The sequence below is a fragment of the Phocoena phocoena genome, chromosome 16 (assembly GCF_963924675.1).
Source record: "Phocoena phocoena chromosome 16, mPhoPho1.1, whole genome shotgun sequence".
In the NCBI taxonomy this organism is placed as follows: domain Eukaryota; kingdom Metazoa; phylum Chordata; class Mammalia; order Artiodactyla; family Phocoenidae; genus Phocoena; species Phocoena phocoena.
The window spans coordinates 7733730-7759201 of record NC_089234.1 but is presented as its reverse complement, the minus strand read 5'-3'; the positions used below and the strand labels follow the sequence as shown (position 1 = coordinate 7759201).

The 25472-nt window shown below is 49.4% G+C and overlaps 1 pseudogene; it reads left to right on the top strand.

Moving 5' to 3' along the window:
* The first annotated feature begins 1209 nt into the window (after positions 1 to 1209).
* On the top strand, positions 1210 to 15558 carry LOC136136591 (NADH dehydrogenase [ubiquinone] 1 alpha subcomplex subunit 9, mitochondrial pseudogene; annotated as a pseudogene).
* The last annotated feature ends 9914 nt before the right edge of the window (positions 15559 to 25472 follow it).

Genomic DNA, 25472 nt, shown 5'->3' with positions numbered 1-25472 from the left:
AATGTTGGGGGGTTCACACAACGGCCAGGCCCAGTGCTGGGACACAGGGACACTCTGACCTGCTCTCCACCCCCGGGGGCTCACAGCCACGTGGGTTCTGGACCTTGGGACCATCCTGGGGCTGGAACCATGTCCAGGGTCTCAGAGGGCTTTAAGCCCATTCCTACCAGTGGCAATGCTTCCTCCACAAAGAGATTGCCATCCAGTCCTAATAAAATCCCTCCAAGCCCAGAATTTTAATAAGCAGATAAACAGGTGGTATTGTGTTTCTTTTAAAATACATATAAAGAATGTTCCCTGAGCAAAGATGCTATGCATCCCCCAATAATCCTGCATCATCCTTCCCCTCCCCCTGAGCCAGCTGGGGCTCTGGGTTCGGGGCTCTGGGGGTGTACCTGACGCCATGCCAAGAGCATCTCAAAATATTGACACATCTGCTCCCCATGACAACCTGGGAGAGCGGGGGCCGTGAGCACCCTCCTTTTGCGGATGTGGAAACTGAGACATGAAAAAGTGAAGAGACTTGCCCAAGGCCAAGCCAGGCCCTACCCTGACTTCTCTCTCCAAAGGGGCCAGGCTACTGACGCTGGCAAAGAAGAGGTCCACCATGCCATGGCCAGAAGGGCCAAGTCCACATCCATCTGCAGAGTCCCGCAGGAAAGGGCGTCTGGCTCTCACACCTCCCCTCTGTGATCCTGGGTCTACCCTGCTTGACAGTGCAGGGTCCTTGCCCCTCAAGAGCTGACCAGGGAAATAGGGCCCGGTGTTCTGGACAGTGAGAGGGTCCGGGGCTTGAAAGAGAACAAGGAACAAGGCCTCCTCCTCTCAGGATACAGGAGTTAGCAAACACCAATACAGGATACCTAGTGAAATTTGCATTTCAGATAACACATTTTTAACATAAGTAGTCACATGCAGTATTGGGGATATACTAAGAAAGTATTCGTAGTTGATCTGAAATGCAAAGGTAACCGCGTGTCCTCCATTTTTTCTGGCAGCCCTACCCCTCATCTCCCACTACTCCCGATAGCGCCGGTGCAAGCTCAGGATGGGGTTTGGGGCCCAAAATCACAGCTCTTCCTACTCTAGGTCATGGTAACCGAATATAATCACGTAGGGTGATCGGCAGGGATGAAAGTCGTGGCTTTATGAATATTATCATCAGACTGGAGAACGTGCCCTGCACGTGGAGCAGAGTGACCCGGGTCGATGGCGGCTCCCATCCCCGGTGGTGTGACCCAGCCATATCCCTTAATGTCCGAGCCTTGGTTTCCTTTCCTGAAACTTGGGGCTAATAATGAACCTGCCCTACCTGCTCCCAGAGCCGCTGCGTGATGGACCCTCCGTTACATGCACAAGTGCTCCAGGGAAGCTGGAGTCCTAGCGAGTCCTGCTGGGTTATAATTTATTCGTGTCACTTTCATAACAATAAATGAACAGGTTGATTCATTTCCTGACTCCTAGGTGCTTCCCTAGCTTTCTCTACCAGCCTAGTTTTCAGCCTGTACACAGAGTTCATGGAAACACTATATTCTGGAGGTGGTTAAAAAGGAAGCGAAGCCATAGCAAATTCGATTTATGTTTCTAATTCCATTTGAAACGACTTTGGCAATAAATAAACCACTCTCTCTGATTCTCTTAAATCAGCATATTTCAGCAGCAAAGTGACATGTTGGAATCAGCAGTGTGCTCCATCTCACTCTGTTGGCCCACCTGTGTCCACAGTGAAGGGACACTGAGGTCTGGCCCAGTGCCAGGCTGCCGGCCTCTGCAAGCATCAAGACACTGCCAACCGCTTTGGTCCCTGGCTCCGAGGGGCAGTAACTCTCCCCAGCACGAGGCCTGGTGACCTGCTGGGGTCGGCCTCTCTCGGTTCCTCTACGGTTGCAGGGCGCCCAAGGAGGTTTCACTCTGTTCAGTCTGTGAATGGATGTAGGGTGTTCAGGAGGGACGGGGAGGTTTGGGTGGAGATGCCAGCCGAGGCAGGATTCCAGGACCGGTGTGTGAACCAAGGGCCCTGCCCTTTACCTTAAGCAATTACCCGGGGATTGTTGCTGGGTCAGGGATACTGTGAGTTCATGAGCACAGCTAAGCATGGGGCCCTGGAGTCATCCCGGATCAGCCCCCTACTAGTCAGAGAGGCTGGCGGGCGCCTGAGCCCAGGATCCCCACTCACCTGCCTGGGTAATGGGGATGATTCTGTTGTCCACCGCTAAGCTGCCATGAAAATGACCTCACAGCATCTGTCATCACCGACTAAAGCACTTAGCACAGGGCCTGGCAGCTGGCAGCTCAACACAACAGATAGACAGGGCTTCTTACCAGTGGGCAGACACCCTGGGAGCTCAGAGAAGCTACGCACATGTGCACACACACCCTGACACCTAGAGACACACACACACACACACACACACACACACGCTGACACTCAGAGGGTTTGAGGTAAGGCCCTGGCACGTGGATGTTTAACAAGCAGCCCAGGTGACTCCAATCACAAGGAAGCCTGAGGCACCACACTAAGGGAAACCGGGGCTCCCCAGCGCTTGGCAGTGTCAGAAACACCTGGAGAGCTTATTACACTGCACCTGGGGCCCCAGGTCTGCATCTCTAACGAGGCCCCAGGCGACACTGAGGCTGCTGGGCAGGGATCCTCCCTTTAGTGGGGGAATTACTGCAACTGTGCAGGGACATGCAGAGCTCTTTGAAGAGAGGCCAGAGGCTGTGATGATTTGGGGAGGGAGGCAGACATTGGCCACCAGGAGCTCCTCCACCTGCAGCCAGCATCCACCGGTCCCTCCGATCCAGCAAGTACAAAACGATCCAGAAGCAGGCGGGCATGCCTCACGCCTCCATCCTCCTCAGCCCTGCACCTGACTGCTCCCCAAGTGGGTCTATTCCAGCAACTACTGCTGTGTGGCCTAAAGCAATCATTTTAGTGTATTCATGGATTGGATTCTACAGGCCGGGAGCTCAGGCAGGGCATCCGGACAGCTTGTCTCTGCTCCACAGTATCTGGAGCCGTAGCTGGGAAGACTCAGGACTGGAGTCTGGAATCACCCTGCGGCATCTTCGCTCGCATATCCGGCAGTTGGTGCTAATAGCAGCTGGGGCCTCAGCTGCGTCTGTTGGACAGAACCCAACATGTACACGTGGCCTCTTCACGTGGCCTGGGCTTCCTCCCAGCATGGCAGCCTCAGGGCAGTCAGATTTTTCTAGAGATGTCAGGGCTCCCCGGAGAACCTCGCTCTGTTACTTCCACCATATTCTGGCACCTAGAAGATCAGCCCAATTCAAGGGCAGGGATATCAATGCCAGCCCTCCATGGGAAGAGTGCCATAGAACTCACAGACATGTTTCAAAGCCACCCACCAAGGGTCTCCAGGGACTTCCCTGGCGGTCCAGTGGTTAGGACTCCGCACTTCCACTGCAGGGGGCACAGTTTGGATCCCTGGTCAGGGAACTAAGATCCTGCAAGCAAGCCATGCAGCACAGCCAAAAATAATAAAATAAAATAGAATAAAATGTGTCTCCAGAAGGCATTCTCTCCTTCACCCCACAGCCTCCACCTTGGTCTGGGGTCTCCCTGTCTCCCATCAGGGCTTTTGAAACACCTTCGTTGTTGGTCTCCCCACCTCCAGCCTTGCCCTCCAGGCCAGCCATCACCAGCAGGGATGTCCATAACAAAAACAGATCCAGTTGCTTCCTACCCGGTCTCCTCTGGCAGAGCCACTGGTCTGACTCGCAGCATTCCTTTCTCCCAGCCTCATGGCCTCCCAGTCTCTGCTCTAGTCACGTTGCATTCCAAACCTTCCACTCGCCTTCCTGCTCTGCCACCTTCACACAAGCTGGTTTCTCTACAGGGAAATGCCCCTTCTTCCCCTATGCGGATCCTAGCAAACTCCTATTCATCCTTCAAAATCCAGCTCCAACCTCATATCCTCTGTGATGCCGTCTCCAACCGATTTATGATGATAATTGGGTGCAGATCAAAGGTTCCCAGTCTTAGCTCCACACTGGAATCACCCGGGGAGCTTTGACATATATTGATAGCTGGCTGCCACCGCCAGACATGCTGATTTAGTGGACTGGGTGCAGCCTGAGCATGGGGACTTTTAAACTCCCCAGAAGATTCTAGGGTGCAGCTACGGTTAAGAACTGCTTGTATAGACCGATGGCTCACGATATGGCTGCATATGAAAATCATCTGGGGATTTTTAAAAGCATGCCTTTTCCCCAGGGCCCTACCTCAAAGCTATCAAATCAGAATCTATAGGGGTGGGGCCCAGACAACGTAATGGGTCCTTTATGAAACCTCCCCAGATGATTATGTAGCCAGGGTGGAGACACACGGGGGGCAGGTTCTAGCTCTCATTCACAGCATGACATCATGGGGCATATGCTCAAAACCTCCATCTAATTTTCAATTAATAAGATGATCTTTATCCTAGAAGTGCACAAGGTCAGTCTGTTGAGTTTTTATAGAACACATCACGAGGCACTTTCCAATTTTAAAACCAATAAATGAATGCAAAATATGAATAATTTAAATGTCAACTTCGTGCACATAATAGATCCTCAATAAATATTCATTGAATGAATTAATCAGTCAATCAATCAATACAGTCCTAGTTTTAGAGCTGTCCAGGACACTTCTACCCCCCCCCAGACTGTGAGCTCCCTGAGGGCAGGCCTGGGACCCCAGCCCCCAAGCAAGGACATTTGATGAATGAAGCAATGACTCTGCACCCAAAGCAAAAGGGCCCTGAATGTTTATGGCTGTCTCTCTATTTTCTAGGTGTGTCATGAATTACTAGATGAACAGGGGAAATGCAAATATGCCATTTGCATTTGAAAGGATGACAATGTTACAATTTAATTATGGAAAAATTATTGGTTATTGTGCTTTTTTAGAGGCCTGGGGAGAAGCCCAGACATGGCTTTTCAACTTGACAAGAAGCCAAAGGCTCAAAGCCCAGACACGCATGGAGTCAGGTCAGGTGCCCAGCGCTGCTCCGTGCACTGTCCCCCACAATGCGGTGGCGCAGCCTTTCCTAAGCAGCCCTCGCTGGGGCCGTGGCCTCTGCTCCATGCCTGGTGGAGGGTGGATGGTGGAACCGTGGCCTGTGCAGCTCCCCTGTCTTGTGACCTCAGCTGATTTGGCCCCTTAATGGTGAGAATATTCTTCCCCAAAGCCCTCCACCAGCATGGAGCTGCAGCCCAGTGGTAAAGAGGAAGAGATCTCAATCAGACATCCAGGGTTCCAGTGCCTGGTCCACCACCTATTAGCTGTGTGACTAGGGCAAATCACTGAGCCTCTCTGAGCTCCAGTTTCCCCGCCTATACAACAACATCGATGTAGTACCCGCCCCAAAGGTCACTATGAGATGAAGATGGAGTGATGTCTACAGAGCCTGAACACCAGGCCTTGTGTGGAAAAAGGGATCGGGATTTGACAGGTGACAGCACAGAGGTTGAGCCCTCAGATCCCAGGCTGCCTCTTAGTCACTGTGCCACTTGGAGCAAGTCGCTTACCTTGGTAAGACTCAGTTTTTGCATCTGTAAAATGGGTCCAAGAGCAGAACTCATCACAAGATCACTGAGATGTGCTAGTGCCATGAAGGACAAATCACGGTCACTGGCTTGCGCTGAACACTCAGTATTAGCTGTCAGAATTATTTCCACTTTTTTAGTACTACGGTTATTAATGACTGCCATTTCTTATAATAATAAGGAGCTGACTCTTCTCCTGGCAAGGGTACGGTCATGGTTTGTGTGCGGACAGCACCCTAGAGACTTACAAAAAGCACTCCCCCCACCAACGCAGGCCCCACCAGAACTCTGATGTAACTGTTTTCTAATCAGGGGAAAAACATGATCCACAGGAGGTGGACAGAGAGGGGAGCTGCACGTCACAGGCCTGTGTCTGCCCTTGCATAACCTGCCGCCACCAAGGCTGGAGCGAAGGACAAACTCAGGCCCCCATGTGGGATGACAGGCCCTTTTCCCACTTATAACCTGGGCCACCTCGGCAAACAAACATCTCATTGCACCAAGCCTAGAGGGGGAGTGAGAGTCCGCAGGCAGCCTCCCTCTGGAAGCATCCCAGGCCCTGCCTTCTCCTCCCATGCCCCGGAAGCAACCTGTGGGCCAGGTGGGAACATGTGTCCAGGACAGGGCGACGCAGACCAGGCCACCTCCAGCCCTGCCTGGACACAAGACTCCTTCCCAAATGCACACATGAGTCCTGGTACAGGTAAGAGAAGGGAAGACAGAAAGAACATTCTTTGGCAAAGTGTGGCATCCTCGGGACTTCCCTGGCAGTCCAGTAGTTAGGACTCTGCACTTCCACTGCAGGGCCACGGGTTTGATCCCTGGTTAGGGAACTAAGATCCTGCAAGCCACATGGTGTGGCCAAAAAAATAAATAGAAGTGTGGCATCCTCCACCAACCTGTGTGCACCCAGGTGGCAATGTCCTTGAACAAAAGCCAGAGGGCCACCTTCTCCCAGTCTACTGTGTGGACAAGATCAGCCTTTATCTGCAGTGCAGCTGTTCAGCAAATCATGACTTTCCTGAAGCAGCCAAGGCCAGCTTCCCCAGACCTCCAGGCAGCCATGTGGCATCTCAGAGCACACAACCCAGAAGGAACACGGGAAGGAGAATAGTTAGCAGCACGTGTCCGAAGACACGGGCTCCATCTGGGCTGAGCGTGGCCTGCCACGGTGACTCTGATGGCTTCGCCTCCCTGTGCCTGTGAGACGTGGATTAGGTAATTAATTCCTGACCCCTCCACGTGCAGCGAAAATAAATATGCTGGTGCAAACTCTAGAGTGCTGGCGGGAGCTAGTGATCACTGGCGGCCCTCCCGCCGGCCCTGGGGGAGCCCCAGCTGAGGAGGGTAAACTTGAATCTGGGCTCCTGGGAGCAGTAACTCAGAGCAGCTCTCCGAAAATGTGAAATGTCTGCGGTGTCTCTGTTTGATCTTCAGAGCTCACGCAGACTCTATGTTTAATTCATAATATCTTTGTTTCAGTAAAGTGGTGTTTTAAATTCCTTTCCGTCTGGTAGATTGACGTACCTGGTAAATCGATGCTCCAGAAAGCTGTGACTGGGGAGGTGAACCCCACCCCCGTGCCACCAACAAAGGCTGCTCGGCACCGAGAGATGAAAGCCCCGGACGCCTCCCAGCAGGCTCATTTGGGTGTCCCTCCCACCCACCCCAGGGCCCTGAGAAGTCAGGGGCTGCCTCTGGCATGTGGTCCCCACAGCCCTACCCCAGACGGGCCTGGCTGCATGTGGGTGAGACTCTGAACAGCTTCTCACTGAATTAAACTGGCAACCTGGCCTCCTGGTCCAGCCTGTGGGAAACAGCCTTGTGAGGCTCATCCGGGCACGGGGTCTAGGAGACACTCAAGTCCAGCTCGCCTTCTCCAGAAAAGGAAGCCGAGGTTACCAGGGCTGTGCCATTTCTGCCTCCCCTTGCGGGTGATCCCATTAAGTCTGAGCCACAGCCTGGCTGGGAGCCCGGGAGAGCAAGTCTCAGGCAAGGTTATGGGAAAGGGGAGGCTGGCTTCAAGTTGTGGGGAGGGCTCCCCAGTCCTTGTAGCCCCCTCTCCAGGTCCCAGGCCCAGATGCACCGGAAGAGCTGCACTGGCCCCCGTGGCAGTGGTGCGATACTGCCCGCTGGGCTGTTGGCACAAGTCTGAGAGGGCGAGGTTACCCAGAGTGCCCTCCTCCTGATGCTGGAACAACGTCTCCTGTCTTTCAGAAGCTTAGATTTGGGAACCAGGCAAACTGGGCTCAGATCCCAGCATGTGGCCTTGGGCTTGGCCATCCAGTCTCTGTCTGGGAGGAGCTCAGGGGAAATCACCAGCTCCCTGGATTGGACCCCAATAGCCACTACCAGGTGAGTGCCTCAGGGAGCTGTGGGCAGCCCACTTGCTACCAAAAGAGGGTCTTCACGGGGAGGAGAGGGTCGCATGCCCCTCTAAAAGCTGCTGCCAGATCTCCCTCGCAGGAGAATCCCAACCAGACAGCCATGTGCACCCTCATGAGCTATGGGGCCAGCCCGCCTCCCCCAGAGGGAGGGCCTTAGGCAGGGAGCCCAGGCCACAGATATGGGGCCCTGAGAAGGAGGCACCTTTGGCCTCCACAAAGCAAGAGCTGCTCCCAGGTATGGCCTGCCAAAATGCCAGAGCCGGTAGGGTTCCTGTGAAGATAGATGAGACACTCCTCAGCCCAGTAACGTTAGTTTATCACCATCATCCTCTTCATCACCATCACCATCATCATCATCGTTACGGATCCTGCACCCAGACCCCATCAGAGACCAGCCTCTACTCCTGGCTCAGCCCCGAATAACTCTGGGATGTTGCTGGGCCTCCCTTGCTCTCAGTCCCCTTCCCCTCTCCCAGCGCTCCATAATTGTGGAGCCCCTAGTTTAAAATGAAAACGTGGGACCCCTTGTCCAAAAACCAGGGAAAAAACACCATTATAGGTACGAAAATACAAAGTTTTCTCCTGTCTTTCACGTATCCCTCTCTCTGTCTTTGTCTCTCGACTTGTCATGGCATTTTTTATTTGCTATTTAATGCTGTTCTAAGTACAGAATAATTAATAATTTTTAATCACTAACATGAACACCACCATTCATCGCTACATGGTGCAATGTCAGTGTTAAATGCAAACAGAAGAGCATCTGACTCGTATTCGGAATCACTGAAATTACATACTCCGTATTTTGTACTTTGTACACACATATGTAGATGTGTCCCTACCAGAAGGGTGAAAACACTGCACAAAACTCAACGGGCTGTTTTTCACTCCTTGATGTTCGCCCCGCACTCTGCCTCAGCCTTACTGCTCAGTAAGGAAGGACGGAAAGGAAAGAGACTGCAGTTGTCCTGTCTCTCCCTTTTCCTCTGTGCCATCAGCTTCGCGTAAGCGCTTGACTAACACAGGGACATAATCTAAGTACGAAAGGATAAGACAGGGTCACTTGGTCGCTCGTGTTCCTGCATTCAAAGCAAGTCCTGGTGTGAACCGAGAGTGTGGCCTCATGGGGATGTCAGCGCCCTCGCTCATCTAATCCGTGACGTGTGCTCACGGGGCTTCAGGAACGCTATCTGCAAGTGGGCAGAGAGGAAGAACGACACGTAACCTGCACAGATCTGCTCTGCTCATGCACGTGCTCTGTGGTCCCATCAGATCTCATTAACAAAACGTAAGTTCAAAGACAATAGTATTTGGGGGCTTCCCTGGTGGTGCAGTGGTTGAGGGTCCGCCTGCCGATGCAGGGGACGCGGGTTCGTGCCCCACATGCCGCGGAGCGGCTGGGCCCGTGAGCCATGGCCGCTGAGCCTGCGCGTCCGGAGCCTGTGCTCCGCAACGGGAGAGGCCACAGCAGTGAGAGGCCCGCGTACCGCAAAAAAAAGAAAAAAAAAAGATAATAGTATTCGGGACTTCCCTGGTGGTCCAGTGGTTAAGACTCCACGCTCCCAATGCAGGGGGCCCAGGTTCCATCCCTGGTCAGGGAACTAGATCCCGCGTGCCGCAACTAAAAAGATCCCACACGCGGCAACCAAGATCCCTCGTGCCGCAACTAAGACCCAGCCAAATAAGTAAAAATAAATAAATATCTTTTGAAAAGATAATGGTATTCAAATTTCGAGATGGCAGCATAAGAGCATTAAGCCAAGCGCGGGCCCTTCTGAGCCGCCTCTGCCGTGACATGGGCAGAACGCGCTTGGGCTTGCCTGCCTGAGGATGGGGGAGGACCGCACGCAAGGGAGGTGGTAGAAATGCGTTGTCAACGGTGACTCCCGAGCCCACTGGGGATGTCATGCCCCCCGGAGAGAGGCAGGCAGGCACCTGAGCACAGCCAGCATCTGGGTGGAGCTGTAGGAACAGCTGTCTCCGGCCTGGAGTGGACAGCAGGGAGCTAATTTTGGTTCTAGATGAGCTTGGACAACAAAAAATCCATTTCCTTCCAGAGTCGGAACTGTTTTAGTCACCCAGCGAGTTCAGCGCCGTACCACGTTTCTCCCAGTGGCTGTCAGGCCGTAAACCAAACATCGCTGTCTGCAGCCTGTGTGCCCAGAGGTCAAAAGCAGCTTGCTCTCAGAGCCTCTGCCAACAGAAGGTGGGTTCTGCTGCGTGTGCTGGGACCACCGGCCGTCCGCACCTGCAGATCTTGGAACCAGCACCCAACAATGGATGTCTGGTGACAGCTCTTCTGCCCAGCTGTTCCATCCTTGGTCACCCATTTCCTCTGAACGAGCTGGTCCCCTAGCATGAGAACTCAGCTGAGAAGTGAGGACACAGCGGAGAGCCTTTGCCTGTGTCGGCTGCATGGTCATGCATTCTCACCTAGGAAGGCGATTTCACACTCTCCTCTCTTCTCTCCGGGAAGCAGACAGGCCCCGTGGGCACAGGTGCTGGGCTCAGATGGCACAGCATGGGGGGTCTGAGCTGTGCCACGGATCCGTCCAGCTCAACAGGAGACCGACATCCAGAGGTCCCAGTTCCTCCACCCCCAGCCACGGAGCCTGGATCCATCCACGACGCAGAGGGCAGACACCAAAACTCGGGTACGTTTCCTGAACTGTAAACTGGGAGCAACGATGACCACACAGACACCGCACAGCCTCCCAGCCCCTGGGAAAGGGAGTGTCCTGATCCCACTTCTTGTGGATGCACCTGAGGCTTAGAAAAGTGAAGTGACCAAAATCTTATTGTCTCAGGTTTACACACGGGGAAATCGAGGCTTGGAGAGGTTAAGTAAGCTGAGGTCACCCCCACGTCTGGGGAACGCCTAAGCCCACGTCCAGCTTGGAGTAAGTGTCGGGAACACGTCAGCTCACCCGTGTGATGGGGCATCGTAGCCTTTACTGCGGGACACCAAGGTAGGTGGCTGCCGCTCGCTTTAGACACAGAGGGTGTCTCGTGGGCCACAGTTATGGAAAAACGGGCAACTCGGGGTGAGGAAGTCCAGCCTGTCCACCTGCAGTGCCCCCCCCGTGCCCAGCCAGACTGAGACAGCAGAGCCATTCAGTCTGTGTGATGGAGGGAGACAGGGAGGGGTGGATGAAGCAGATACTACACACCCCTGTGCTCTCCCTCCTTCTCCCCCAGCCCCAGAGAGGGTGGGGCTCAGACTCTACTCCTCCGTCTACCCTCTCTCGGGAGGTTGGTTGTCCTCTGGGCCCCCAGCCTCCCTGGCTGTGACACTGGTACCCAGGCCTGCATTTCTACCCTCCAGCTAGAAAGTGGCCTCCAGCCACGCCTCTCACCTCAGCCTCCACACATCCGGGAGGCATTCTCCCCTCTGCCCTGTCCAGCTCTCCCCCAGCGCGCACACACACACACACGTCTCTGTTTCTATGTTGGCCCCTCTGACAATCTGATGCCTCCTTCTCCCTCCGGCCCGCAAGTCTTGCCCATCCTTCTGTCCCAGACTCTCTCCAGCCTCATGTCCTTCTCTCTCATGATGCCACAGTCTGGGCTTCGGAATCACAAGCGTCCTAATTCCAGCTCAGGCTTTACACCCCCAGCTCTGAGTCCCAGCTCCCTGTCTGATGACGGTGCATCCTTCCTACATCAGAGGGTGGTAGGGTATGTGCGTAAGTGCTTGGCCTGTTGGGGCCCCAATGGCCTGACTACTCCGAACCTATTCACACCGATGTAAAACCAACCAGTCAACATGCTGGACCTGTCAGGAGCCCTCCCACACTGGGGAGAAGACTCTGGGGGAAATGTCAGGATTTACTAGGAATTCTAGAAAAAAAAATAATAAAATGGAGAAAATGTATAAATGATATGAGTATTAGAATAACATTCCCCAGTGCTAAAGGAATATATAAATGTTCAGGTTGACGGGCCCCACTGTCCAAGCAGAAATCCAAGCAGAATGTCTCTGTGCTAGAGGCAAAGAAACACTCACAACCTGCAGACATTCACCACCCCGGTTCTCCCTTCACAGAGAACCCCAGAGCACAGAAGGCAAGAACCAGGGTGAGCAAACAGATTCAAAGAACGGAAGGAACTTCTAAAAGATGAATGTCCTTAGAGAAATTCAAGAAGATAACGTGGCCCTAAAAAGAGAACAGGTTGTGCTTAAAATGGAGCAATTAGAGATCAAGAAAGAGTTCGCAGACTTATGGTTACCAGGGGGGAAAGCTGGGGGAAGGGATAGTCAGGGAGTTTAGGATTGACATGTACACTCTGCTATATTTAAAATGGATAACCAACAAGGACCTACTGCATAGCACAGGGGACTCTACTCAATATTATATAACAACCCAAATGGGAAAAGAATTCGAAAAAGAACACATCCATGTATATGCATAACTGAATCACTTTGCTGTACACCTGAAACTAACACAACATTGTTAATCAACTCTACTCCAATATAAGATAAAAAGTTAAAAAAAGAAAGTTCTTAGAAATGTCATTGCTAGAACGAAAAAACCTGAAGTTCAGGAAATCTCTCAGAATGTGTATCAAGAAGACAGAGGATAATGTGAGAGAAAATATATGAGATGCGTAAGATCAACCTAAAAAGATCAACCTATTAAGAATTCTAGGAAAAAAATAAAAGGAAGAAAATATATAACTTATACAAATGATAGAATAACACCCCCAAGCACTGAAGGAACATGCACGTCTTCAGGTCAATAGAACACACCAGGTACCAAGAAGAATGAATGAAAAAAGACCCACTCCCGGACACATTCTCCTGAAAACTGGAACTCCAGGAGGAACAAGAAGATTATAAAAGCTTCCAGACAAGAAAAATAGACTATCTGCAAAGGAATTATAGTCACCTTTGACATGTGACTTTTCATTAGCAACACTGGAAACTAGAAGACCAAGAGTGATACCCCAGAATCCTTATTAAAGAAATAAAATTCTAAACTTATAATGCTAACTGTTCTTTTAAAAACTAATAAGTGTAGGGACAACATAAATCTTTTGAGACATAAAAATACTTAGAAAATTTATATACCAAATATTCTGTTTTGAAAAACGTTCTCTCAGGATATTCTCCAGCAAATAAAAAAGTAATCCACGGAATTTTTTTAAATGGGAATTCTAAAACAGAATAGACTTAGCTTTGCATCGGGGGCTCTTCCAAATTCCAATCGCGCATGCCAAACTACATAGTAATTAAAAGTTTAGCTTACTGTATTTTATTCCAGCAAAATATCTTTATCTACTGCAAACTCATTTCTCTACCCAGCCACATACTGTCTAGATAATATTTCCCAGGTATAAAATCAGACACCAATTCTTTGCTCAGCTAGAAAGGATTGGCTCTCTCCCTGGAATATAGACTTCCCGGCATCCCCAGGTCTTCAATAGCTTTTTAAAAATATGTACTTTTTTATTCGGTCATTTCTTAGTATTTCCTCAAGAGAGATAGGCTATTACCATTTTCTACATCCTAAGAAATGTGAGACTCAAATCTTATTCATTTTCAATTCCAAACTGTCATATTCATGCACAAAAAGTGGCGCTATCATTGTTCACATGTTGACTTCATTAGGAAAACTATACAAATAGTTAAAATAATGCAAGTTTTATTTCAGTGTCATAAGATTTCCTCAAATAGAAAAATTAATTAATTCCAATCATGTTTCCTTTTTTTTTTCATCCAAGTCATGGACTCAGAAAAAAGCTTTTGGAAGTTCTCTTAATTAATTGAGCATCATCTGAGGCTATTATAAATACAATTGTGTAATTGACATTAAGTTAAATAGTACTTGTTTTCGCAAAGAAAATACAAATATAGAGGATCCAAATAAGCTGGTATTCTACCAATATAAGTAAAAGCTGTAGTTGCCAACATTTTGTGACAACGCTGATGAAGTTTAAAAAAACGAAAAGAAAAAACATGCTTCAGCGTGGCTTAATGTGCTTTGTCTCTGCTACCTGCCATCTATCAGATTTTAGAATAGTTGGAACTTTTGAAGTCAGTCTCAGTGCCCTACAACAATATTGAACTTTTTTGTAAATGAGTTCTCTAAATTTTGGATGCATGTTGTTCAAAAAAATTAGAAAACCTTGATTATTTAACACTTGGATTTTTAGTTTCCGAAGCTCTGAAAGAATTACATTAATTGAAAACAAAGCTTGCAAATAAAAAGACATGGGAATTTATCCCTAAAAAGTACGGGGGAAAGGGAACACATTAATTAATGAGAGCTCAATATTGAAATTCTATAAGGGTACTTCAGAATATCTTGACTTGTAAGAAGAATCTTTAGATGGAGTTTCTATTTTTAATTAGAAGAAATTACATTCTGTCCCAGAAGGGCAGGAGATTGAAAAAGCCTACCATCTTGCAGCATCTAGATTTAATGAAGCATTCAAAAGAATCATAAAGACAATTTGATGAGTTTTGTCTTGTAAAAATATTTGCTGAAGAAAAGTATTCTGGAAAGAGGCAAAAAGACAGTACCTGGGAGCCGAAGTCGGCCAAGCGCTGGCGGCAGGGGATTGTGGGAAAAGATGGCGGCCGCCGTTCACCCCCGAGTTGTCCGTGCCCTGCCAATGTCACGTCTCAATGTGACAAGTGATCGTCCCATACCGGGGTGAGCCATATGATACAATGCACCTTCGCCCCATGGGTGACCTGGGCCTGATTATCTTTCTGGAATGGAAAGGGAGAGACATGGACTCCATCCTAAGAGCTGTGGAGCACAGCAACGTGGTCATCAATCTCGTTGGGCGAGAATGGGAAACCAAAAGCTTTGATTTTGAGGATGTTTGTAAAGATTCCCCAAGCAATCGCTCAAGTGTCCAAGCAAGTTAGAGTTGAAAATTTTATTCACGTTTCACATCTGAATGCCGATATTCAAAGCCCTTCTAAATATCTGAGAAATAAGGCTGCTGGAGAGAAAGAAGTGAGAGACACATTTCCAGAAGCTACCATCATAAAGGCATCGGACATCTTTGGAAGAGAGGATAGATTCCTCAATCATGTTGCAAGTATTCAAGGGTTTGGCGTTGCCCCTCTTTTTCCTTGGGCAAGAAGACAGTGAAACAACCAATATATATTGTGGATGTCACCAAAGGAATTGTTAATGCAGTTAAGGATCCAGATGCCAGAGGGAAAACTTTTGCCTTTGTTGGGCCCAGTTGGTACGTCCTCTTTGACCTGGTACAGTATGTCTTTGCCATGGCTCACAGGCCCTTCCTGGCATACCCTTTGCCACATTTTGCATATCGATGGCTAGGTCGACTCTTTGAAATGAGTCCGTTTGAGCCCTGGACCACGAGGGATAAAGTGGAGCGAGTTCACATCACAGACATGACCCTGCCTCACCTGCCTGGCTTGGAAGACCTGGGTATACAGGCCACGCCCCTGGAGCTCAAGGCCATCAAAGTGCTGCGGCGTCACCGCACACACTGCTGGCTGTCTTCTGAGACTGAAGATGTGAAGCCGGCCAAGACAGTCACTGTTTCGTGGCCCCTGAGCTGCCCTTGGTTTTTGATGTCATTCAGGTCATTAGCGACCAGACCACCTTTGGCAGAGAATCCTGTACATAGTGCATAAGAGCCCCTATTAAAACATCTGCGATCAAAAAAAAAAAAAGACAGTACGACTTCCCTGGTGGCGCAGTGGTTGAGAGTCCGCCTGCCGATGCAGGGGATGCGGGTTCATGCCCCGGTCCGGGAAGATCCCACATGCCGCGGAGCAGCTGGGCCAGTGAGCCATGGCCACTGAGCCTGCACGTCCGGAGCCTGTGCTCCGCAACAGGAGTGGCCACAACAGTGAGAGGCCCGCGCAAAAACAAAAACAAAAACAGTACCTGGTAAAATATTTAGGCGGAAAGATTTTCACATTTTAATGCCAAAAAGTAGCATTGAGAACATCCTTCATTTTTCCCAAGCCCACTAGGTACCCTAACACCTATAGAGAGAATATTTTCCCAATTAAGAATATTATAGTCTACAATAAAGAGTAGATTAAAGGTGTCAATAATTTCAAATTTACTAACCACAAAATATTTCTTTGAAGAATATTTATGGGAAATTTTGTGAAAAAAAATTAAAGTGATGAGGCCATATCAGGAAAAACATTGAATACCATTGACATCATGTTAGAGACAGACATGCCTTAAGAAATTGATTAAAGTACACTATTCTGATTTTTTTGTTATTTATATTCAGATAATCAATATAAAGAACTGTTTTGCTTTGGTTTTTAAATTTATTTATTTATTTTTAGCTGCGTTGGGTCTTTGTTGCTGCATGCGCGCTTTTCTCTAGTTGCTGCGAGCGGGGGCTACTCTTCGTTGCAGTGCTCGGGCTTCTCATTGCAGTGGCTTCTCCTGTTGTGGAGGAAGGGCTCCAGGCGCGTGGGCTTCAGTAGTTGCCGCACGCAGGCTCAGTAGTTGTGGCTCGCGGGCTCTAGAGCACAGGCTCAGTAGTTGTGGCACACAGGCTTAGTTGTTCCGTGGCATGTGGGGTCTTCCCAGACCAGGGCTCGAACCCGTGTCCCTTGCATTGGCAAGCAATTCTTAACTACTACACCACCAGGGAAGCCCTAAAGAACTGTTTTTTAATTTTACTCTATTGTACATAAATATGTTACTTTCGTTTTAGAAAAAACTTTATTATTGAAAATAGTTTTTAATAGAACTATTTATAGTACCAACATAATAAAACCAATCTGTCAGTCAAGAAATAAATATTTTCAAGACCTAAAAAATTTTATTTTATTTATTTATTTATTTTGACTGCATTGGGTCTTCATTTTGTGTGTGGGCTTTCTCTAGTTGCAGCGAATGGAGGCTACTCTTTGTTGCGATGCGCAGGCTTCTCATTGTGGTGGCTTCTCTTGTTGCTGAGCACGGGCTCTAGGCATGCAGGCTTCAGTAGCTGCAGCACACGGGCTCAATAGTTGGGGCACACAGGCCCTAGAGCACACGGGCTTCAATAGTTGTGGTGCGTAGGCTCAGTAATTGCAGCGCACAGGCTCTAGGGCATGCGCACTTCAGTAGTTGTGGCTCACGGGCTCAGTAGTTGTGGCACATGGGCTTAGTTGCTCCATGGCATGTGGGATCTTCCCCGACCAGGGATCGAACCCGTGTCCCCTGCACTGGCAGGCAGATTCTTAACCATTGTGCCACCAGGGAAGTCCCTTTAATTATTTTACAATCTCCTTTCCCCCTCAAAAGCCTTGACTTGGTGTTATCAATAAAATATATGGTCACTCTAGCCAAGAAGGATAAGGAGGCATACTAGTTCTCTGTTGCTGTGTAACACATTACCCCAAAGCTTAACCGCATGAAACAGCCAAGGGTTATTGTCTCACAGTAGAGAGAGGATACCACGTGGCTCAAGAATCTAGATGTGCTTCAACTGGATGCTTCTGGGTCAGGGTCCCTGGTGAGGCAGCAGTAAAGCTGTCAGCCAGGCCTACAGTTAGATCTCAAGGCTTGACCCAGGCTGGGAAATCCGTTTCCAAGCCGACTTGTGTGGCTGTCAGCAGGCTTCAGAAGATGTGCCTGCAGGCTTGCGGTGCAGTTGTGGGCCTGTATTAGTCAGTACGGGCTGCTATAACAAGACCCACAGACTGGCAGCTTATACAATGGTTCTGGAGGCAGGAAGTCTGGGATTGAGGTGCCCGCAGGGTTGTTTCTCCTCAGGCCTCTCTCCTTGACTTGTAGTCGGCCATCTTCTCCCTGTGCCCTCACACAGTCCTCCCTCTGTGTTTTTAGGTCTGCATCCTAATCTCTTCTTATAAGGATACTGGATCAGTCATATTGGATCAGGGCCCACCCTAAAAGCTTCATTTTAACCTAATTACCTCTTTAAAGACTCCATCTCCAAATACAGTCATGTTCTGAGGTCTTGAGGGTTAGGACATCAACACATAAATTTTGAAGGAATAGCATTCAGCCGATGGCAGGGCGTCTCCACCTGAGGGTCCCCACAGCATGGAAGCTTGTGATTCAAGATTGGGAAGAGAGAGAGAGAAGAGAGACTCAAGACAGCAAGACAGAAGCTGCCGTCTTTTATAATTTGATCTCAGAAGTCACATCCCATCTTGTCTGCAATATTCTATTGTTAGAAGAGAATCAGTGAGTCCAGAGCAGGACAGGGTTCACAAGAGCAGGGTCTCAGGAGGCAGCCATCTTGGAGGCAGCCTTCCACAATCCGTAAGCTTCTCTCTCCAAACCCACTGGAGGGACCTAGACTGAGAACTCCCTGGAAAGGCAGTTCACCCTACCTCATCTCTAGGGAGACTGTAGGAAGGCTAGAAAACACGTCAGCCTCTCTGGCTGCCCAGCATGGCTAAAAGATGGAGGCCGACCGACAACAGGCGTGTCTGCACAGCTCTCTGGGCGGCTCCTCAGCAAAGTCTGAGCCGGAAGCCGTGCGGGAGGCTGGTTCAGCTCCAGGCGGTGAGCTCAAGGCTGTTCTCCCCCAATGGCACATAGCCTTGTGTGTGAAGTCATAACCCGGAGCCTCACCAAGGCCTCCAGCTGCGCAAATCACCTCCACGTGGGGGTTCCCCCTCTCCGTGGGGTTTCTCCACGCATCTTCCTTACTCTGGACCCCAACTCAGCCAATAGTCTTCATTTGTTCTCTAGATGAGTCCTCCCTCCACTAGCTCAACCTCTGGTGTTTGCTTAACCATTTCAGGACACACACGTCACCCTCATCTCAGATGCTGACAGACAACCTGCTTCTCCTTCCTGATGTTCACACAGCAGCCCACGCTCACAGCAACCCCGCTGCTTCCCAGGTGGAACCATTTCAAAGTCGCTGTAAAGCGACAGTGTAGGAAACACAGGGTCTGAGATGACTGAGGACTGTCCCCTCACAGACAGGCGGGCTGACAGGTAGGAAACCAAGAGTAAGGTGCTCCAGGCAAAGCCGTCACGGATGGGGGTGTGGGAACCCCAAGCAATCCAGGGTGGCCGGCCTTTAGGGCAGTAGAGTAGGGGAAGGTGGGGAGGGAGGTTGGGGGGTGCTTTGGATAACAAGGAACAGGGTGCTGAGTGCAGGTCTCCTAGTCTCTCCTGGCAAAGCTCCTGGGAGCAGGACTCAGCATTCTCTTCATCTCTGCATGCCCCCCTCTCCCGTCACACGCGCACACACACACACACACACACACACGACACACACACACACACACACAGACACACCACATACACACACAGAGAAACACACCACATACACACACACACAGACACACCACATACACACACACACCACACACATGCACACACACACCACATACACACACACAGACACACCACATACACACACACACAGAGACACACCAATACACACACTCACACACATGCACACACCACACACACAGACACACCACATACACACACACAGAGACACACCACATACACACACACACCACACACATGCACACACACACCACATACACACACACACAGACACACCACATACACACACACACAGAGACACACCACATACACACACACAGAGACACACCACATACACACACACACACCACATACACACACACACCACACACATGCACACACCACACACACAGACACACCACATACACTCACACAGAGACACACACACACACAGAGACACACACAGAGACACACCACATACACACACACACCACACACATGCACACACCACACACACAGAGACACACACACAGACACACCACATACACACACAGACACCACACACATGCACACATACACCACATACACACACACACAGACACACCACATACACACACACAGAGACACACCACATACACACACACACAGACACACCACATACACACACACACCACACACACACACGACACACACACTCACACAGAGACACACACACACAGACACACACACAGAGACACACCACATACACACACACACCACATACACACACAGACACACCACATACACACACACACGACACACACACACTCACATAGAGACACACACACACAGAGACACACACACAGAGACACACCACATACACACACACCACATACACACACACACCACATACACACACACACAGAGACACACCACATACACACACCACACACATACACACACACACAGACACACCACATACACACACACAGAGACACACCACATACACACACACAGACACACACAGACACACCACATACACACACTCACCACACACACACACACGACACACACACTCACACAGAGACACACACACACAGACACACACACAGAGACACACCACATACACACACACACCACATACACACACACAGACACACCACATACACACACACACACGACACACACACACTCACATAGAGACACACACACACAGAGACACACACACAGAGACACACCACATACACACACACCACATACACACACACACCACATACACACACACACAGAGACACACCACATACACACACATACAGACACACCACATACACATACACACACAGAGACACACACACACACAGAGACACACACAGAGACACACCACATACACACACCACACACATACACACACACACAGACACACCACATACACACACACAGAGACACACCACATACACACAGACACCACACACATGCACACACACACCACATACACAAACGCACAGACACACCACATACACACACACAGAGACACACACAGACACACCACATACACACACACACACACAGAGACACACACAGACACACCACATACACACACACACACAGAGACACACCACATACACACACACCACACACATGCACACACCACACACACAGACACACCACATACACACACCACACAGACACACCACATACACACACTCACACAGAGACACACACACACAGAGACACACACAGACACACCACATACACACACAGACACCACACACATGCACACACACACCACATACACACACAGACACACCACATACACACACACACAGAGACACACCACATACACACACACACAGAGACACACACAGACACACCACATACACACACACACACAGACACACCACATACACACACACAGAGACACACCACATACACACACACACAGAGACACACACAGACACACCACATACACACACACACACACAGACACACCACATACACACACACAGAGACACACCACATACACACACACACACAGACACACCACATACACACACACACAGAGACACACACAGACACACCACATACACACATACACCACACACATGCACACACCACACACACACAGAGACACACACACACAGACACACCACATACACACACACACCACACACATGCACACACCACACACACACAGACACACCACATACACACACAGACACCACACACATGCACACACACACCACATACACACACACACAGACACACCACATACACACACAGACACCACACACATGCACACACACACCACATACACACACACACAGACACACCACATACACACACACACAGACACACCACCTACACACACACACAGAGACACACCACATACACACACACACAGAGACACACACAGACACACCACATACACACACTCACACAGAGACACACACACAGAGACACACACACACAGACACCACACACATGCACACACACACCACATACACACACACACAGAGACACACCACATACACACACACGCAGACACACCACATACACACACACACAGAGACACACACGCACAGAGACACACCACATACACACACACACAGAGACACACACAGACACACCACATACACACACACAGAGACACACCACATACACACACACACACAGACACACCACATACACACACACTCACACACATGCACACACACACAGACTACACACACACACAGAGACACACACAGACACACCACATACACACACTCACACAGAGACACACACACACAGACACACCACATACACACACAGACACCACACACATGCACACACACACCACATACACACACACACAGATACACACACACACAGAGACACACCACATACACACACACACTCACACACATGCACACACCACACACACACAGACACACTACATACACACACACACAGAGACACACACACACAGAGACACACCACATACACACACACACATGCCAATCACAGTCACATAGACACAACCCACCCACACTCACACTCATATAGAGTTACAATCTCGAACACATACACACGTGTCCACACACATACACCATCGCCCACAAGCATAGACACACAATACACAAGTCACATATACTTGCACACACATCCACAATGCACACTCACACATCACTACTCATGCATCCACATGTGCTCTCTCTCTGATACACACACACACACACACACACCACATACACACACACACACATGCCAAGCACAGTCACATAGACACAACCCACCCACACTCACACGCATACACACACACTCATATACAGTTACAATCTCGAACACATACACACGTGTCCACACACATACACCATCGCCCACAAGCATAGACACACAATACACAAGTCACATATACTTGCACACACATCCACAATGCACACTCACACATCACTACTCATGCATCCACATGTGCTCTCTCTCTGATACACACACACACACACACACCACATACACACACACACACATGCCAAGCACAGTCACATAGACACAACCCACCCACACTCACACGCATACACACACACTCATATACAGTTACAATCTCGAACACATACACACGTGTCCACACACATACACCATCGCCCACAAGCATGGACACACAATACACAAGTCACATATACTTGCACACACATCCACAATGCACACTCACACATCACTACTCATGCATCCACATGTGCTCTCTCTCTCTGATACACACACACACCACGCAGCCCCACCAGCACCCTCCCAGCCCTAGCATGTGGCTGGTGCTCAGTCAGGGTTGACTGCATTGATGAAACATTAAATCAAGGGAAATTGTGTTTGGGGATCCTTTTTTCCAATTAATCTTTCCAGTTGTTTAACATCAGCTCCTTAGGAATTCGCTGTGTGTGTTCAGAGCCCTAAACTCGTGCTTCTCAAAATTAGAGAAAGATCGGACTTCCCTGGTGGCGCAGTGGTTAAGAATCCGCCTGCCGGGCTTCCCTGGTGGCGCTGCGGTTGGCAGTCTGCCCGCCAATGCAGGGGACACGGGTTCGTGCCCCAGTCCGGGAGGATCCCACATGCTGCGGAGCGGCTGGGCCCGTGAGCCATGGCCGCTGAGCCTGCGCGTCCGGAGCCTGTGCTCCGCAGCGGGAGAGGCCACAGCAGTGAGGGGCCCGCGTACCGCAAAAAAAAAAAAGAAAAAAAAAAAGAATCCGCCTGCCAATGCAGGGGACACAGGTTCGAGCCCTGGTCCGGGAAGAGCCCACATGCTGTGGAGCAACTAAGCCCGTGCGCCACAACTACTGAGCCTGCGTGTCGCAACTACTGAAGCCCACGTGCCTAGAAGCCCATGCTCCGCAACAAGAGAAGCCACCAACCGCAATGAGAAGCTCCCACGTTGCAACGAAGAGTAGCCCCCGCTCGCCGCAACTAGAGAAAGCCCGCGCGCAGCAACCAAGACCCAACGCAACCAAAAAAATAATTAATTTTTTTAAAAAAATTAGAGTAAGATCATTTCTCTTTCCCGCAATTGCATCTGAACTGACCATGCTTTAGGAGATTTTTTTCATGAAATATGACTCTTTAAATCAGGCCATGTCTAAGTCTTATACTTCACTTAAGCACTTGGGTGAGGGGGAAATATAAAAGATTCTCTCCAAGCAAAGCACTTCTCCACGTTTGGGGGGGATCCTTTTAAGGAAAGGGGAAAGTATTGGGAAAACAGTCCATGGCTCAACATCCACCACGTTACGGGCTGCAGCTTCCAGCCACCACCCCAAACGGAGCCCTGGGAACGGCGGAGCCCTGGGAACGGCACACCCCGGGGGTGAAAGCATGGCTGAATCTGTTCAACTATGTTTTCTAAAGAATAACCCCCAAACATGCATTATTTTGTAATAAGTCAAAGGTTATCTTTTCAAGGAGGAAAGAGACAATCCTGTTGACACAATAGATGCAAAGAACTTAGCGCCATGCCTGGCAAGAAGAAAGGGCTCCGTAAATGGTTGCTGTTTTGTTTTGTTTTGTTTTTTGGTGTTTAGTTGTAAAGAAGCCGCTGGGAGGGAGCCTGCTTTCTGAGTAATCGACATCCTTGATAATTTGATGCCACTCCCTGGACCCCCTCAGAACACTGCTCTGAGACCAGCTCTGTAGGCGGAAGGCTCCAGTCTCAAGAGCACCTGACGAACCCCACTGAAGAGGGAGGCTTTCCACTTACCCCATTCTTAAACCACCACTTCGGGACACGATGAATCCCCAGGAAAATGGGCCACTTCAGAAATACACAATTCTGGCTTAATATCCACCTCAATTGCCTGGTGTGTTCCCTTTACGACAAGATCCCTCCAAGCCTGCTGTCTCCTATTAGAGTGTTATTCTTTATTTGATTTCCAAATTACTCTTCATGTGTCGCCTTTTACCTTGAGCCATTTTCTCCCCCCAGTGAAATCTTGGCACCCGAAGCAGTTCTCAGAACTAAATTAATTATAAAAGCATATTAATATCATCTGTATAGCAATGAAATTAATTTATTCAATAGATCGAAGACGAAGTCATCAATTATGCCCGGTGACTGTAGCATTTTGTGTGACAGCATTTACAATTCTTACAAATCTTAATATTTCGTCCAGCAAGAGTTGCCATAAATATCGTGTGCTGTGCAGCCTTGATCTATGAATTAAGTGGACCTTTTAGATGCCACTAGCGTTCAAATACTACGCATTTTATTCTTATCAAGTGTGTGTTCTGTGGGGGGAGCGTTTTATCCGTCTATGAAAAATAAGGACCTCCATTCTCTTAGGGATGACCTCTCCGCTCAATAGAGTCTACCCTGGGACATATACAAATTTCTTAGACATGCTTCTAACCATCCAGGTTTCCCAAGACATGTTATAAACTCAATACAATGGAAAGTTAGCTGCACTCTCATGTCAAGATCTGAATATAGCTAAGAGTTGCTCAGTCTCAGAATGAGTAAGGATTCAAAGAAGCACAGTGTGGTCTTCACGCGTGCTTCTCAAAGCCCTTTTGAGGAGATCCAGCTCACTACGCAGAGCAATTCTTATCAAACTCCTCCTTCCACCGCATTCTTCTAAGTCACCCACAAGACCCACAGCTAGCCAGAAATCCTCTCTCACTGTTCCCTAAAACTCCCCAAGAAAAGATAGTTGACATATATCTGACAAATAACTTGTATTCCAGCGATATAAGAAATGCCCACAGGGGGAATTCCCTGGCAGTCCAGTGGTTAGGACTCCGAGCTTTCACTGCCTAGGGCCTGGGTTCAATCCCTGCTCGGGGAACTAAGATCCCACAAGCCATGCAGTGTGGCCAAAAAAATAAAATAATAAAAATA